The 19007-nt window shown below is 28.4% G+C and overlaps 1 long non-coding RNA gene across 2 annotated transcripts; it reads left to right on the top strand.

Annotated features, from left to right (window-relative positions):
• The first annotated feature begins 378 nt into the window (after positions 1–378).
• Positions 379–6990, top strand: LOC129959950 (uncharacterized). Of its 2 annotated transcripts, none has more exons than XR_008783486.1 (5): positions 379–775; positions 2610–2659; positions 4756–4830; positions 5239–5297; positions 6571–6990. It is a non-coding gene; the product is annotated as an uncharacterized LOC129959950 (long non-coding RNA). The 2 variants fall into 2 exon arrangements; XR_008783487.1 differs by lacking the exon at positions 379–775 and adding an exon at positions 789–1011.
• Positions 6991–19007: the final 12017 nt, after the last annotated feature.

Raw genomic sequence — 19007 nt, 5'->3', positions numbered from 1 at the left:
TATATTTACAGTTATTAACAATCTAATTATTAATCTTGATATTTGTTATTAACTTAATATTAAGATTTATAAATATATAAATAGTTTATACATTTCTTTTGAATACTTATATCTTGCATTTCTGTAACACATATTTTAGGAATGGATTCAAGAATATCAATCAAGAATATCAATATCGGAAATAGTTTGGCACAGTTTTGCAAGGTTTGAGCCAAATAAGCGATAACTATACTATAATGAGTGCAAAACATTGCCAAAAAGATGCCAAGGTTTAAACCAATCAGAGCACGTCGGTATCCTTTGCCATAGAGTTAGTCTGTACAATTTGCGAACTCGCATATTTATCTTGTATTATCACTTTTTGTCGTTCTCCTTGTTCACTAGGGGGATACTCATGAAATGATCGTAGTGCCATCTTTCATTCATGTCATTCTAAAGTGCCACCTATCTACTTTCCCTAATACAATCCTTTTGTATGTATGCGTGCGCTAAGTAGGGAAGTTCCGATGGTTGTTAGTGAAACAAAGAGTATTTTTCTATTAGCGATGAAATGCACAACACTCTACATGAACATCACCACAAGTCGAAATATTTGTTGATTGGCTTTCCATAATCAGAAGAAAAAATTCTAACAGACACATTCATGATAAAGTGAGGTTGCGATTTGTCAGAGCTCTTTAATATTTTGAACAAAACATTGCAACTGACATTTTTTTAGTAACCGAAATACTACAAATTAAAGTACTTAGCTTTGTTTTACTGTGAAGCTTAGAAAGTAAGAAGTACTCAGATTATTCTTGCTTGAAAAAAGAAGATTGCATTCAATCAATATTCTCAAACATGATAACATAGCTGTAACAACAAACAAACAAACAAAAAAAAGCAATGAAAATATAAAAATTAATAGCTAAGTATAATTTAACAACATATTTCAGCAAAATAGTCTTGGAAAAATTTGTGGTTTTTGGATAATTTAAAGAGAGACAAAATGATTACTGCTGGGCTTTCTAGGTATAAAGATTATACTGCCTTTCTAGTGTTGAATTTTGTTTTATTCCTTGTTTTTATATTTATCTAAAATAATTTTTTTCTGGAGCTTTAAAATGAGACATCTTGCTATTTCTGTTTATTGTAGAATCATCCTTAAAAATGTTAACTTCTTCCATACTCTTAAATAATTCCTCTGTACAATGCTGACAAATTGCAGGTACTCTGTTCTAACCATACATCAATCTCTTACAAATGTGTAATCCATTATGCATGTTTATTGTCAAAAGTTTCTGACAGCTGAAATTTCTTTTGCAGGTCTATATGGTGAAAATCTGATTTTGAGATTTGTTTCCTTCCTTTTAAACTAAGAAGAATTTCCTTTTATCTCTTGGCATTGTGTGTTGTGGCTCGATTAAATTGCAATATAAAGTTACTGAATAATGCTCACAAAATCATATACAGCCCCTTGCGTTACTACAAGTACTACAGCCGTTACCATACTGTTTGTTTCTAATCTATGAATTTGGTTTTTGACTCAGTATTTTTAAACAAATGGTACTGTTTAAACTCTACAAAACACAGGTTTTAACTGGACTTTAAGTTTGAATTTTATTCCAAAATTAGTTATTTCACAACTTTATCACGACAATATCTTTATATTCCTCTAAAAGTTCATTTAAGCTTCTCTTGATTTTGGTTCTAACTGCCTTAATTGTATACCATTCGAAATTGGTTTTTATAGAGCCTTGAATTATATCCTGATTTTTCCTTAAAATTGTACAGATTCAAATTAAAAATTTATTCTTACATTCAGTACGGACACCTACTCTACAGACTTTTATGAGTCTTCCTTAAAATTCTTAAAAATTATATTGGTAGGTGGAATATTTTATTTAAAATTTTTCTGTAAGAAGTAGGATGCTAAGTGGTTATAGTACTATGCAGTAGTAGTATTTTAAGTGTTTTCCTTGTGTTCTAATTTCACATAGTATGTTCGAATAAAAAAAATAAAAGGCTGGAGTTACTCTCTTTCCTTGCTTAGGACCTCCCCACCCCCTTTTAGAGCATAATAATTCCATGAATCTGAAATTTTGGTTCTTTTTTTTTCCGCTAATGAAATGTGATATTTTAATGCTCTTTTTCCTACTAAACAGTGATTGAGGAAAGAAAATTGTGTCTACTTATCATCTGCTATTCTTTTTGATTTCTGAGAATTTATTCATATTTAAATAATGGTCACAGAAAGGCAATGTTGTAATGTAAACTGTTGAATTTGCTGAAATTTTCATTCCTGTTATTGGTTTCCTGTGTATTATTTTAAAGTAGCATACTTTATATTTTGTATTAACTTTCTCTTCTTATTTGATCTGATATTTGTTTTTCACCTTCATACAATGTTTGTATTCAACAATTTTAAATTTTTGTTAAATGTATTATGATGTATCTGAAATTTGTTGATAGAATTTTCTCTATTGAATAATGTAAAATTTTTAAATCCAGTTTTATGTTTTGTTTTCATAATTCTATATTTCTTTTACCCTAAAATTTTTTTCACATTAACTTTATTTTCATGAATATATGGCAAAAAAATTTCATTTTCTTCCATTCTTTTTTTTTAGACTGAAATCAAAATTCTAAAGTTGATCCGAGAATGAAAAATCTACCAGTAGTAAGATTTTTGAAATTATCTTATACATGTTGTATTTTTTGGTTTCCATTTAACTTCTGGTATTAGTAACAGTAAAATAAATTAATTCTATTGCTTACTTTCTGAAATATTTTCATATTTTACTATTATTTAGTTCTTTCTTTCATTGGTTGTAAAAATAACTACTGTTTCTAATCTTGCTATTGTTTTAATTTTGTCATTGATCTTGACTAAAATTGTTATAAAAAAACCCTCTATTTTCCTCTCTTCTTATAATGAAAGTAAATAAATGGTTTTCTAATTTATGAAAATAAAAGCTATCTATGCTATCTATAGTAACCTTTTAAATTTTAAGGTATATGAAGAACAATGATTAATTTATTATACAGTAATATTATTTAAAGTATTTCCTTTTATGCTCTAATTTTTTCATTTTTGTTGTTTTTGAATAAGAGGCTTGAAATTAATAGAAAATGAGCCACAGAAGTTGCTTTGTTAGCCCACTTGGAAATTATTTTTTAAAATGATAGTTGTCGAAATGTGAAAATTTTATAAACTTTTTTAATGTTTTTTGAATATTTTTCTATTCAGTTATCCATTAAAAATGTAATTATTAAAAGATATGGATTTTATGTTGTTACCTTATTCATACTAAGTTGCTCACAGGAAAATACTAAATTTCATTCAATAGTTAAATTTAGAATTTTCTTAAAATTTAAATAATACCACTAATTTTCCACATCATTTTTTAAATGCAGTATATTTTATATTCTGCAAAAGCTTTATCTTCTTACTTAGTCAACTTGTGATTAACTTTAGCTATTCAAGTAATGTTCATATTCAATGTCAATAAAAGTTATTAAGTTTATTACTATAAAACTCAACTTTATTTATTGATTTTGATATGAGTATTGTTAATTTTTATCCTATTGGTTTGGATACCTATATTTGTCTTTATTGAAAGCATTTTATGCTGTGATTTTCTAAAAATAACCGTAGGAAAACAAATAATATTTCAAGACGGTAAGTTTTTATTGCTTGTTATATAATAGTTTATGTGATTTCAGCAAATTCACAATATGGCAGACTGAAGCTATTTGCATACATGTATTAAATCAAACTAGAATGGGCTGATCTAGATCTCAGATTTATAATGCATTATAGCAAACATTTTTGTGACATCCTAAGACATAATTTTATCCAACAAATGTCCATTCATTCATAGGATTCATTTTTATGTTACATTTCATAAAGAATTTTAATATTTTTAATCTTGCTGATTATATTACTTTACTAAGGACTTTGAAATCATGCATAGAATTAGGCATTAACAAGAAACTTTTACGTGTGCTTAAAACATATCAGCAGGGTCTTGAATTCCAAATCTGTTTTTCCCTATCTTTCTACTTATATAACTATTAAATATATCATACAAGCTACCATGCCTAATTTGATGCGAAGTCAAATACTGCACTAAATATCATTTTCGCATTTTCCTGAAACAATAGATTCAAACACACATCTATAACATAATAAACATATAAACTATCAAATTATTTACCTTTCCAAATTTTTATATATTACATAATAATTTATAATGCAGCTAATAGTTAAAAAACACTACTATTGTGGAATGGCTTTTTCTAGTCTTATGTTCTAAAATCACACTTTAAATATTTACAGCAGGCAATTTTGACTGGAGATTTAGAATATACCATTGCTGCTTAGTTTATTTGCTTTAACTTTCATTTTGAGGGGATGCTTCAGTTAGAAAGCCGATGCTTTAAAAATCCTATTAAAGTCCTTTAATTTCACAAGATGATTTTTATAATTTTTGTAAAAATTTGAAACCTTGTAGACTTGTTTTTCTTTTCTTTTAGGGAATAAATAACTTGCAGAATTGTCCTTATAAAGATGTAAAGAAAGATTATAAGCCTTCTTTTGCCACTTCCTTGAGAGTCTTAGTATCTTATTTATTTATTTTGGAAGTTGAGAATTGTGTACTCTTTAGCAAAGTCTTCATGTGGAGAAAAATTTTATGAGATTAGATAAAGGGAATGAATAAATTGGGGAAGTACTGGAATATGGCATTTTAACTGTTAATTTTTTTTTATCAGGAGGGGCCTGTGAACTGGAGTGTTATTGTTATGGAGAAATCATGACCTTTTTGCTTCTGCTACAGGAATTGTAAGGTATATGCATAAGCTATATATATTTTAACTAAGTGAGACCTTCCCTAAGTAGCCAATTCACCATACTATTTACTTTCTCTGTCAGGTATGTCTTAATTACAATTGGGAAGCAATTTTAATATTCTAGATCTTTTTCAATGTGGAATGATGGCTTTCATTATGCTTCCTTTTTTTATTCTTGCATTTTAGCATACATTCTATAACTCATTACTAATTTTTGAAATTCATATTACAATATATTTTCTTAACCTGAAAAAACCATAGCATCAGAGTTTTATTCCACTCTGTCTAGAAGTGTCACAATGTCCTTTATTTAATAGCTGCTGAGGTGGCTGTTGATATTTATCAGTATAATTTTAACCTTTATGTTTATGAACCTAAATATATTATAAAATGTTTCTATTTCAGATTGTTCTTTTGGATGTGACTTGAGAAATTTTTAATGTATTTTTAATATTGGAACAGAGGTAGGTAATAAAATTTTGCTTGAAAGACTAGATGGTAGCTTGCATTAAATGTGCTGTTTCTCTATAATTTGTTAAAACCCAAAGAATGTATGTAAATTCTTGCTGTCTTAATTCTTAAATATCTTCCTTCATTCTGTCATATTTTATAGGCTACACATAAATTATTTCTTTTATACTCACTTTGAATGGAATTAGTGAATTATATTTTAAAATATATCAAAATAGCTATCTTCAGAAATGTCCAATATCTTTTGTTTCTTATTTGATACATACTTAATTTTTTGTACTTTAATAATAATAGTGTCTAATAAATATATTTTTATGAAGGTCAAATTAAAATATTGCACTTTTAATGGATTCCCTTTATGATGATATAAAAATTCTGGTATTTATTTTATGGTGAGATATTGAGTGCAAATTGAACTTTTTTGTTGATAATCTCTCAAATTAAATAAATGCCTTCTTTATAGAGATGCAAATGAGGATTGCAAGCCAACATAGAAGCTTTCAGTGTAGTTTTTATTGATTATATTCTTCTTCCATGTTCTTTTAAAACCAAAATATTGTATATAAATTCTTAATGGGCAATAAGTTTAGAATGCTCTGTATGGTATTTCATAATTTTGTGTATATTTGCATTAAGTATTCACAATGAGAAAATTAAGAAAGAAATTGTTAGATTTCAATTTCTTGAAATCTGTGCATTTTTTTAATTATCTCACACATGCACTTATTAAAATCATTATGAGATTGAAATGATTTTTTCTATGTTGATGTATATGTATAATCTGTTTTCAATATTTGATAAATATTTTTACATTAATAAGTTCTTCTAGGATGTGTTTTAATATCACTTTTAATGACATGCTTGGGACACTAAGCAACTAATCTAAATACTTAATGCTGTAAAGTTTTTGCGATTCTTGTTGGCAGTATTGATTTCAAACAAATATCTGGTTAAATCCTAGTTGTTGATTTTAATAATACTGTATTTTAACTGTTTCAGATTTATCTCGTATTCAGACTTTGCAGATATTATTGGCATTTTTAAGTTGAGGAGAAATGTCATTTATTAAACATTTATTATCTTTCATAAAAAGTAGCTAAGCATTGAGAAAATTGGTTTCATAATTTATTGTTCTATTTGTTTCAGTATTATTTTTCTTTATTGAGAAACTCATGTATGCTTGAATATTTGCAAATGAGGTTTGCATTCTTGAGATTTTGCAGAATTCATCTTTTTTACTATTAATCATATTATTTGCTTTTTCAGACACTCGAATTTGGTGGACTAAACATGTAATGTTTGATTGCAAGTTTGTATGAAGAATTGTTTACATAGTTCCATTTTTTCCTTTCTCAAAATATGAAATTTTGTAGTCATGCCTTTGATTATTAATTTGTGATTATTTTGATGAATTATAAATCAGATAGAATAAAATAAAAAAAACTGTAAATGTATTTTTTAAATTTCAACATGTTTATGCATATCAAGACATTATTACAAGAATAATTATTCATTTAGAAATGAAGATACTTTACAAAATTGTTCATCGTCCATTGCTTATCCAAGATGAAACAAAAATATGAAATAATATTAACTGTTGAGTAGCTTTATATTTTTGATCTAATGGCATTGTGGAGAAATGATTAAAAATTAAATTATTGTTAGAAGGTGCCTGTATAAATTGAAGTCCTTGTGTGATTGGTATTATTGTTCCATATTGTCTATTACTTTTTCTTATTTTTAGCATTATGAAGCTTAATAAAAAAGAAATAATGTATTGAGGATTAGTTTCCTTCATAAAACGTGTATGAAATTAAAAAAAATATTTTCTGTGCTTTGCATATAAATAATATCATTGCACTTCTCTTTCTATGATGGAATAAAAATTAGTTTTCATTGAAAAATTTTCCTGACATTAAGAATTTGTGTTATTTTTAAAAATCTACATGATGATAAATTTGATAGCACTTTTGATAAATACAGAGAAAAAAATTCATTTCACATGAATTGTGAACAATTTAATATTTTTTACATATAGGCTTAATAAATCTGCTTTCCAACTTTTAAAATTAGTAATGCAAAATAACGTTGTTAACATGTAAAACATTTCTCAATGGTGTATCAGAAAGGAACTTTTCATGTATTTATATTACTTCTGTTTTTTAATTTAACCCTTTGCATTCCTATATCAAGTGTAACTTACCATATACTGAAAAATACATCGTTTACATATTCTTGTTAGTTAATCATTAATATACAAGTTTTTTAATGGCAAAAAACTCTTACATTACTTTTTTGGAATCATAACAAAGATATAACTGTATTTTTCAATAAAAGGAATTCTTACATTCTTATGCGCATAATTATGCACCTAGTTACTTTTTGGCCTGAGAAGGCTCTTTTCTGACAACATTTGGTGCATCAGAATTTTCATTTCACATTAAAAAGCTAGTCACATGCTAGTGAAAACTGATATTTAATTTTTATCAATATTTTTATTTTTAAATATTAGTCAAATGTTATTTGTGATGCATTCTTAATCATTGTGATCATATTTGAATTGAGAGGTCTATTATTTTGATGAATGTTGGTTAACTTGCATTGAAATTTAAATATTTAATTTGTGTTTATTATCAGAGTGAGTGCATGTCATTTTATTAATGCATCAAAATTTAGACCAAATAAAGGAAGATGTTATACTTTGGGATAGTTTATTTATTAACTTGGCTATGCTTTAAAGTTTTGCCTTTGAAACTATATTAAACTTAATCATTTAAGAAAAGCAATTTATTATTCAGGGGCATAATGAAGTTTTTTAATTTACATTTTTGGAAGTGTAACCCAGCACAATACTATGTACCTTGCTGCTAAGGAGGGATATTAAATTAAACACTTTAAAAAGAAAAATTAGGAGAAAATATTTATTTTACAACTTTGTTAACAACTAAATATCATAATTATTATTATCTGCAGTTTGGTCATTTTTGACAATCTGAAGAATATATTACCTTTTTTTTTTAATTTTAAACAAAATTATTTCAGAATATATGTATGTGCCTGCATGTAATAAAGTGGATCAACTTATCTACTTTATATTTTATTTTATATTTATTTATTTTTTTTTTTATTTATTATTATATTATATATTTTTATATTATTATGCTCATCCATCAGGACTTCAAAATCCCTTGAAATGAAAACTATTTTAAAATCTTTATTGTTTTTTAAACCTATTTGATTCGTTTTTTCTCATTGAAAGTTTGGTGAATTATGCAAAAAGTTAATAATAAATTCTTGATACCGGTTTGACATTTCAAAAATTATTTTTGTAATGATACCAATTTATTTAGTGTGTGTATGTGTGTATGTTTTCATTTCAAAAATACTTTAGAACGTTTTTTTTTTTCTTTTGTATCTTTTCAATGACATATTTCTTTGTTGCAGTTAAATTCAAACCGTTTCATTGCTTCATCAAATATTTAATCATGAAATTTGTTCATTTTTGCAAAGCGAAGAAAGATGCTGTTGAATATCTTTATTTATAATTTACCTAATTAACAAGAAAGTGAAGCTACGATATCGCAAAAGTTAGAAGACTGGTGCACTGAGCCAGGCAATTAAAATAGCGCATTTCTAATGTATATCTTAACCTAATGCTTAAAAATACTTTTTTGAGGAAATCATGAACAACAGATAAACATAAGAGATTTAATGGAATTTAAACATAACGAATATTTCAGTCGAACCAGTTGATTGCCAATGAGGTTAGTAATATTGATAATGATAGAGAGACAAAAAGAGTCTATAGATGAGAGATGTGCTTGCTCAGAAGACATCAAAATTCGCTCTATTCACACCAGCATAAGGCGTAAACCAAAGGTTCCTCCTTTTGAGTTGGCGATGACTGAGCCTTCTCTGTGGGCTGGGCTACAATGGTTGCTAATTTGTATCTAAGTAAAGGTAAAGAAGGCAAGTAGATGCAGAAGAGTAAATGTCACTTAATACTAATTTTTAATCCTGTATTCAACAACAAAAAAGAAAGATAAAAAATGAATCAATAGAAGAGACAGAAAACGAGCTGATAATTCTTGAAAGAATCAAAATTCGCTCAATCGACCTGGCTGAGCAATGCATCACTAAAAGAAAAATTCGACCAGCCAGCTGATTTTCTGATTCTCCCACGCACATTCAAAGAAAACATTCGCCATCACTCTCTCAATTTCTCATTTGACTCTTTTTGGGTTTCATTTTCGCTTTCTTGTTGCCCTGGAGGAACGTAATTTAGATTAAATATATACTAATAGTTTTGTTCGCTTTCTTGCTGTCCTGGAGGAACGTAATTTAGATTAAATATATACTAATAGTTTTGTTTTGTTAGAAATCATTCATAAAAAAAGATACATCAGTAAATTTTAAAAATATAATACAGTTAATTATCGTATATTTGTTAAAGAAACTAAATCGTTTTTTAAGAGTTCTTAAACAGAATTCATTGATAGGAAACTGTAGACAGAATAACAAATAACCGCAAAAAAAATAATCACTGAAAAGAAAATTTTCGAAGCTTGGAATATAAAAAATCAAGACAGAAATAATTAGTCCTTTTTGACTTATCATTTCTGTCTTGATTTTTTATACAACTTAAAATTTGCAGAAAATTTATTATTAAAAAAATCTTTTATAAACAAACTAAGTGAAAAAAATATTCAAATGTAACCAAATTATACAAGGTGCAAAAAAAAAAAAAAAAAAAAAAAAAAAAAAAACGTGGAACAAGTTTTAACTTCGAAAAATATTTCACCTAAATATATACTTAAGATTATATAGTGTTTTTCAATAAGGTGGGCAACTTTATAAAAACATTTTGGTTTCGATGGAGGTTGATAGTAAAACGGTTAAAAAAGTAAAATAAAAAATATATCAATTTTTATACGTATTGATAGTGTAAAAGAGTCAATTAGTAAAACATTTTTCTCGCATTCATCTATGCATGCATAACGTTTCACAATTCTGTCTACAAAATTTGCAGAGATATGCTGATTGTTAAATTTTGAAGGGGCAATTAAAAATTTAGATGAAAAGCTTTATTTCAGAAATGCAAATTTATTCAATACAAAAGCAATGTTATACGTAAATACACATATTGGATGGTGCAATAATGTACAATTGCGGGAAAAAAAAAAAAAAAAAGGAGCTATCCAGTATTATTCTGGCATCGTTCATCATATAATCATAGAAAAGTTATCAATCGAAAGGAGTCAATAAACTTTTAATATTTTCGAATAAAAAAATTTCCTAAACTGCCATCTTTATGTTGACATATGAAAAAACTTCAGAATTCCGCACCTACCTGTACTCTCTATATATATGCGATATAGGGATGAGATCCTAGGTGTTGTTGTGGTCTTTTACGCTGTCCCAAACGGGAATGAATTCATTCTCGTGAATAATAACGCCAGGCCACATCGTGATTAACTGGTGGACAATTTCCTTTGCGACGAAGTTCTTCGAATGGATTGGCCAGCGTATGGACCCGACAGAACACATTTGGGACATTCTGGAGAGAAGGGTTGCTTGTCGTTCATCACTTCCAGAAACAATACAACAGCTGGAAAACTCTCTTCTACAGGAGTGAAAGAGAATACCCCAGTCCCTTATTAATAACCTCATTGAATCGATGCTTCGTAGGTGTGCGACATTGTTTTTGGTCAGGGGAAACCGTACCCTTTATTAAAACTCATTTCTATCCAAGAAATCACTTGTTTGCATATTATGCATTTTTTTTTTTTTTAATTTTTACGCTAAATATCATCAATAAAATTGAATTATTCCTTGTTGGTGGATCCTTTCCCTTTTGTCATACTTTACAACATCTACACATAATAAATTAGTCACAAAAACTTTTCCTAATCCGCAGTTTGTCCAAAATCATAAAATGCCCTAATTGTTTTGAGCAGTGTATTTCTCGTATGAAATATTATTTTCTGTCTTGTTGTAATATAAGGGCATATAAAAAATTTCAGCGGTTGCCAAAATTATAAAATAAAAGTAAAAGATGTTTTCCAGTGCCATAATATTTTATTAATAATCGTTACTTTAAAATCTGGTGGTGAGTCTCTGTTCTTGTGGCAAGCTAGATTTTTATTCGTTGGCTTATTGAATGTCACTTACAGAATATGAAATGTCATTGAAACAAGGGATTTTTTTTTTTCCTAACAAATTACATGTAAGATTGTAACTGTTTAATTTTACAAACATACTGATTAAGTTATTTTTGTTTGTAATTATTGTAGAACGAACTATACATTTTGTGAGAAGAAAAAAAAAAGCAATTTTATTAATTTAATATTTATTGTTTGCTTCTTGCATTCAGTATTTCTTACAAAAAATTCAAATTTCATAAAATCAAATGTGAATTGGAACCTTTCATTTTGATGTTTTCAGCGCAATGACAATTCAACCTCAGATGTGATTTTAAAAAAATTTCAAGACTTTTGAAGGTTTTTTATGGAAAAGAATCAAATTCCTACAACAGATTTTCATTGTAAATACTTTATCATACATCAAGTAGCAATCGATTGTAACTTTAAAGATGCTTTTAAAATATTACAAAAATAAAAATGCTATTATTGATGTCAAGAGAATATCTAAATCTAATACATCAAAGTATGGAAATGGCCCCTTAAAAAATGTCAAATATTTCCCGATGTAGTTGTGATATATTAACTAACATCTGAACTCCGGGTAATTTTTCTATGAAAAATCTATTCGTTACATCAAAAAAGGTGTTGCCATTGGAAATTTCAAAGTTCACACAATTTTAAATATGCAAATAATTCCTTTTTGAACATTTTAGGCACAGCTTCTTTTAGTATACTTTGCTACACTTGAAATGGTATTTTTACAGTGAACGACTGCAGAATAAAGCTGAGAGTTACTTTTTTCCCCCCGCGATTGTATACCATTCAATTTTCATAACTTCAAAGGAATTTGCCAATCCTACATAATGGTATTCATTTTGATTGGTCAACAGTGGCAACATGGAATTAATAAAGAAGGTACGAGAAGCTTGAGAAATTGAAAATTTAAGTTAGAGAAATACAGGAATGCTGAGTGAGAAAATAAAATTCTTTGCTCACACTTTTATGATTTCTAAACGAATGGCATATTTCAGTAATAAGGAACGCTTGGATATACTAATTGTATATGCTTCATCTAATCGTAATGACGTCCTAGATGTAAAAGAATACAAACGTCGTTTTTCGAATTCCCGCACAATTCTAAAAAATGTATTTACAAGATAGTTTAGTGATTAAAAACTTCAGGATCCTTTCTTTTCAGATGAGGAACAGGGAGGATGGGGCGTTATACATGTGACTCAGAAATTGACATTTTGAATTATTTTACACAATTTACTCTCATGCAAGTATAATTACAGTAAGTTCAGAACTCAACATTACAAAGCTGACAGTATAGAAAATATTTCAATTTAATAACTGGCATCCACATGATATTCGGGGAGTCCTTGGTTGATACTTGGACAGCAACACAATAGACGTTTTGAATTTTACAATTGTGTCCTCGTTAGTTAAAATCAAATCCGCCTTATCTGAATATAAATTTGGACAGACGAATGTTTCTTTAATCGATACAGAAACATTACTCTGCAAAGCTGTTAATTTCGGAAAGGTAAAAATCTATTCTTCGTACAAGAAGCTCATCATAAGTGGCGATTTTCTATTAATGTGTAGTGTGGCATTTTTAAAAATTATTTGGTAGATTCAACTTTGTACAATAGCAGTGGCGGAATTCCCAAAAGGCAGATCAGGGGACTAACTGCCTAGAACCACTAGCCTGAGAGAGGGCCGCAAGCAGGTCGATTAAAAAACTTTTATTTTTATAGTTGTCATATAAACAAATATGTAAAAAGTACAAATTCTATGAATGATAAGATATTAGGATAGTGCTAACAGTTTATCAAGAATAATTGATTGGGTTACTATATATTCCTATTATGTTTCATTATTAAAATATTTATAAAACAGAACATTTGTTTTAATAATATTGTGCACAGAAGTGGATGTCGGGCATTCTGAAGTCACAGTAAATAAAAACAAATATATATCACAAAGTTAACTTAAAAAATCATTAAAATGTTTTAAAAATGTGCTGAAATGGGCAATTAAATTCACCATCTTATTAAAAGAGCGTCTTCACAATTTGAACTGTCTAAGGCCCCAAAATACCTATATCCGCCACTGTACAACATAATGCTGAATGGTGACCGATTATTCAGTCAGTTTTGAGAGGTATTATGTCTAGACGAAGGGATGAATTAGTTTTGGCGACGAATTCAAAAGAGTTGTCTCTAAATCATAAACGATGAACTTGAACGCATATGCGATTTTTTTTATTTATATTATTTTTAAAAGAATAAAGAAAATACCTTTAAATACTTTGAAAAAGTATTTTTTTTTTAAATGAAATTTTGTAGAGGTATCAAAGGCATTCATTTTGAACAAGTTTTTAAGCACTTTATTACCTGTTTCTTGAAATTTAATAAAAGTTAATTAATGCACTATTATTTTTGATTCCGCCATTTTAATAACATTATTAGAAAAAAATTACAAAGAAAGTCTCGCTCAAACATCAGTCAGATGCATGGAAAAATTGTCGAAGTAAGTAAATTTGCCTTTTAATACTTCAACAAAATTTACAGATAGAATCATAAAGCTTTGTATCCTAATAGATGAGTGCGAGAAAAACATTTTACACGCTATTTTTTTCGCTATTAGAAACTACATAAAAATGTAATTAAATTTTTTTTTATTATTTCCCTTTACAGAAATCAAACTATTTTCATATATTTGGGTATCTTATTTGATGAAAGTTTGCTATTGGAAGTATATGTCAAGCTAATCTAAGCTATGGAAATAAATGCTAGTTCCACTTTCCTGTGATAAACTGTTACAAAAATTTTCTACAAATATCACCAATCAATCGTTATAACGCAGCGCATTTAATCGCTAGTTCAGCAGCTTACTTGCTGTCTAATCCTCTAATATCTGTTACTTGTCGGCGACTCCGACTACTTTCACATACCACTTCTGACAATACACGCGACTTCTTTGCAGCTATAATGATATGTTTGACGGAGCGCCTAGCCCCGAGGGTTGGGGCATAATCTCCGGTAGATGGAAAAACTTTTATGAGACTTGGCTTTCAGTATTTAACGTGATCATCTTCGCAAAAAAGTCCGATGAACTGGGTTACAGGAACAGACAGGAGATGAGGAGTGAGGTGCATGACGAAGCAAAGGTAACAAATGTCTGACAGGATGTGATAAGAAGTGCAACATGGATTGGGTAAACGCTGCCGAGCAATTTATTAAGTTTATGAAAAATAAAGTTATGTAAAATTAATAAGTAATTATAATGGAAAAAACAAAAGATTAGGGAGGGCTAAATCAAAATATTACGAGGTCTTTTAATACGGAGATTAGGAACATATTTAGGAATATCAAGAACTGCTTTGTTATCATGATTGTCAAAATTTTTGAAGAATTTTTCAGCAAGTTTTTTAATAAATTTTTTAAGTGGAGGGTAATCAAGTGCTTTATACATATTGGTGTTTGGCATATACCAGTAGCAATTACAAAATCTTCTGATAAGGTTGTTTTGTTGAATTTCTATTATTCTTAGATTAGATTTAGCAGCGTATCCCCAAACCGGACATGCATATGTTAAAACTGGACGCAAATAGGCAGTGTAAATAAGCATTTTGTTGGCCCTGCTCATTTTGGAGTTTCGAGAAATTAAGGGAAAGAATTTACGAGTTAGGTCTCGAAACTTCTTTTTAACATAAATAAAATGGTGTTTCCATGTTAGTTTATTGTCAAGAATGACACCTAAATATTTGCATTCCTTAGACCACGGGATGTTTTGATTTTTAATTTTAATTGGGCGGAATTCTTTAAATACATGATTTTTTGTGAACATGATAGCTTCAGTTTTGCTAGGATTAATTTCGATTTTCCATTTATTGAACCAGTCTTCAAGAGTTTTGAAATGCCTAGTGAGTGCTATTGAGATGAAGTTTGGATTTTTATTTCTGGCTAGTATTGCAGTGTCGTCGGCATACATGCAGAGCATGGTATTAAATTGTCTTGGTATATCGTTAATGTAGAGTGAAAAAAGAATAGGACCAATTTTGGAGCCTTGGGCAACACCTGCTTTTATAGGTTTAATGTCTGAGAGAATATTATTAACGCGAACACAAAAGAATCTGTTGTGTAAATATGATATGACAATTTTTATAATATAATGTGGTAACTTGTAGGTAATGAGCTTGTAAATAAGGCCATCTTGCCAAACTCTGTCAAAGGCTTTCTGAATGTCAAGGAAAACAGCAGCATATTTTTGATTATTTGCGAAACCCTCTTCAACATATTCGACTACCCTAACAAGTTGATGAGTTGTTGAGAGGTTATTTCTGAAACCAAATTGTTCAGGGCTAAGGATGTTATTTTCATCAAGGAATTTGTTTAACCTATTTAAAATTATATGTTCAGCAATTTTGCTAATGGAGGGAAGTAGTGAAATGGGTCTATAACTGGACGGTTCAGTGGGATCTTTGCCCGGTTTAAGAATAGGCGCTACAACAGCTGTTTTCCATTTTGTAGGAAAGTGACCAATGGCCATAATTTTAAATATGATAATTTGAAGCAATGTAATTAGGTTTGGGGGGAGATTACGTAGGACTTTGTTATTGATACCATCTAAGCCAGGGGCTTTATTGATTTTGAGATTTTTGATGCAATCAGTAATTTCAGTTGTAGATGGTGGAGTAACATCATGGAAGTATTTGGGGAGTGAGTTCTGAAAGTCTTTGACTGTATTATTTACAAGCAGCTCTGTTTCAACATGATTAAGGTTATTTAATTGAAATTGAGTCTCAAGGCTATTTGCCAAGCAGTTTGCTTTATCGATGTCAGTATTGACAATACTAGCCGGGCCTTTAAGGGCGGAAATTTTTTGAGTTTTCTTTTTAAATGATGAAACAAAATTCCAAAAGGTGCCATCTTCAGTATTTGCATTAACCAATTTATTGATGAATTCATTTTGTTCAGTTTTTTCATTTAAAGTTTGTATGGTTTTATTAAGTTTATTCATAATTTTCTTGAAGACTGGATTACGAGTATTTTGAAAGATCTTTCTGGCATAATTTCTTTCTTTACGAAGAAACCTGATTTTTGGATCAATGTAGTTTTATACTCTGTTTCACCCTAACTTGGCAGTATTGTAAAAGGTAGAAAATGTGACGCTCCGAGTTGGGAAAGAGTTCCCCATCAATTCCGACTTTAAAATAGTTAAAATGCGCAGAAATTTATCAAATAATATCATAAATTACAGAAATCCTTTTTCTATCAATATGTATTTAAAATTATTCTCAAGTTGGAAGTGCTTATATGTTAAGTATTTTGTAAATAAAGCGAACGAATAAAAGATTGTCATAATGAATTCCACTTTGGCTAGAACCGGTCTTCAAGGTCAAATATTTGGCGCGCTTTTTTTTATGTTTCCGACAACTTAACTTCATTCAGTTCGCAACCATTATCATCTTTCGTACTTTTTTATTCTCGCTTTTTTAGCAGCTGATATTCTTGATACTATTAATCGCATTAGTAGTTATTAGTTTTGTTTGGTGAATATTTATTCGATTCGTCATTTCTATTAACTTCTAAAATGTTTGAAAAAGAGAAAGTGTTATCACCGACTATGCTGTGCACACCTTCAAGATGAGTGAAACCAACAAAAAGTGTAGCACGCAGAAACATATTAAATGTTTATTCTCGACTCCGAGAAAACCCTTAAGATTCTATCAATCAAATCGTCGATAAAGTTTCGCAATGAACAGTTTTCCTTTTGAAAAAAGAAATAAAGGCATCCTTTAAGTACCCCTGGAAAGAAGCGACCAGGCTCAGTAGATAAACATTAAGGTCTTGTAAAATACGATGACATTCTGTTTTTGACGAAAAAATCCATGCATTTTTTTGCAGAAATGAGATCCCAACATTAGATAAAGTTTTATAAGATGTGAACGATAATACAGATATCTTTTCGAAAAACATTAGCCGAACTACGCTTTACAGAATATTAAAAGATATATTGTTTTCTTTTGAGAAACGGTGAAATGAAATGAAATAACTTTAATGATTTATTAAAATAATGTGTCAATAATATTGAAAAAATAATGAAAATAAGGAAACAATTAATTCTTCGATAAAGTGATAATATGATCACTAATATGATATATTGATGACCTACTTTTGATTAACTTCGACAATACTAATATTATTACTAATTGCTATCCAAAAGATTTAATTCTAAAAGATACAAATATAAATCAACTTGAGGCTACCTTTCTGGATTTAAAAATCGAAATTGCTAATGATAAAACAATAGTTGGTATATACGATAAAAGGGATGATTTCAACTTTAAAATAACAAAACTTTGTAACTACCATTCCAATCTAAACTCTAAAATTTTCAAAAATTTAATTTTCTCACAAGTTAACAGGATCAAAAGGGTTTGCAATAATAAAAATTCTTATATTGAAGCATCAAATATCCTCCTTAAAAATTTAATTAAAAATGATTTTCCTAGAAATTACTGTAATGTCAATTTTTTAATTAAACAAGGTATGGTTTGGGATTAATCTTTTGGCTTAAATAAAAATAGAAATTTACTTGCATATTGGATCACTCAATAGATGGCGCTGGGTGCCTACCTCTGTTTACATAATTTACCGTTAACTTTCAAAAACAGGAAATCACAATCGATTGTTTAAAGTTTCCTTCACTGTTGGATGGTATGTGCTGGCCTTTTCGTTTTTAATTTTAATTTTAATTTTAATGCTGTTTTTGTTTTTATTGTTATTGTTTTTATTGTATTTTTACTTTGTGGTTTTTTTTTTCTAATTTGTTATTTTGTATTTCCTTTCTGTTAAAATGGTATATCTCTTGAGCATAATTTCGGGGGATTTTCGGGTCACGAGGAATCATTATTAGACTTAATGTCTGTATGTCCTCACAGAAAAAATCCCTTTATTTGAATCCCTGCCTGAGGGTGACCCTTGAAAAAGTCTTCAGGCCGGATTCTTTTTTAAAATTTTTAATAATTTTTTTTGGTTTAATTTTTATTTGGTTTTTGTTTTTCCTATTAACTTGATTCTAATACTTTTGTATATATATATATATATATATATATATATATATATATATATATATATATATATATATATATATATATATATATATATATATACATATATATATATATATATATATATATATATATATATATATATATATATATATATATATATATATATATATATATATATATATATATATATATAAACAGCATAAAAAGAAACAATGTGTATGAAATATTTATGTGTAATGCCATTCATAATACCTGTTTTTGGCATTTATAATGTATTCTTCATATTAGAACCTTTGGATTTGAGCCTTTTTCCAGATTTAACACGTAAAATGTAGATATCTATCACATTCGGAACCAAATCAGTAAAGGGATTGACCGTTTGTTAGAAATAGAGTTTTCACAAGCATATAAATTTTATTTGCTCTATGAATTTGTGACTGCAATTGTAGTTTTGTATCAAATTTTGTTTTCAATGG

Source organism: Argiope bruennichi, chromosome X2, assembly GCF_947563725.1.
Source record: "Argiope bruennichi chromosome X2, qqArgBrue1.1, whole genome shotgun sequence".
In the NCBI taxonomy this organism is placed as follows: Eukaryota; Metazoa; Arthropoda; class Arachnida; order Araneae; family Araneidae; genus Argiope; species Argiope bruennichi.
This window is presented reverse-complemented; position numbering and strand designations above follow the sequence as displayed.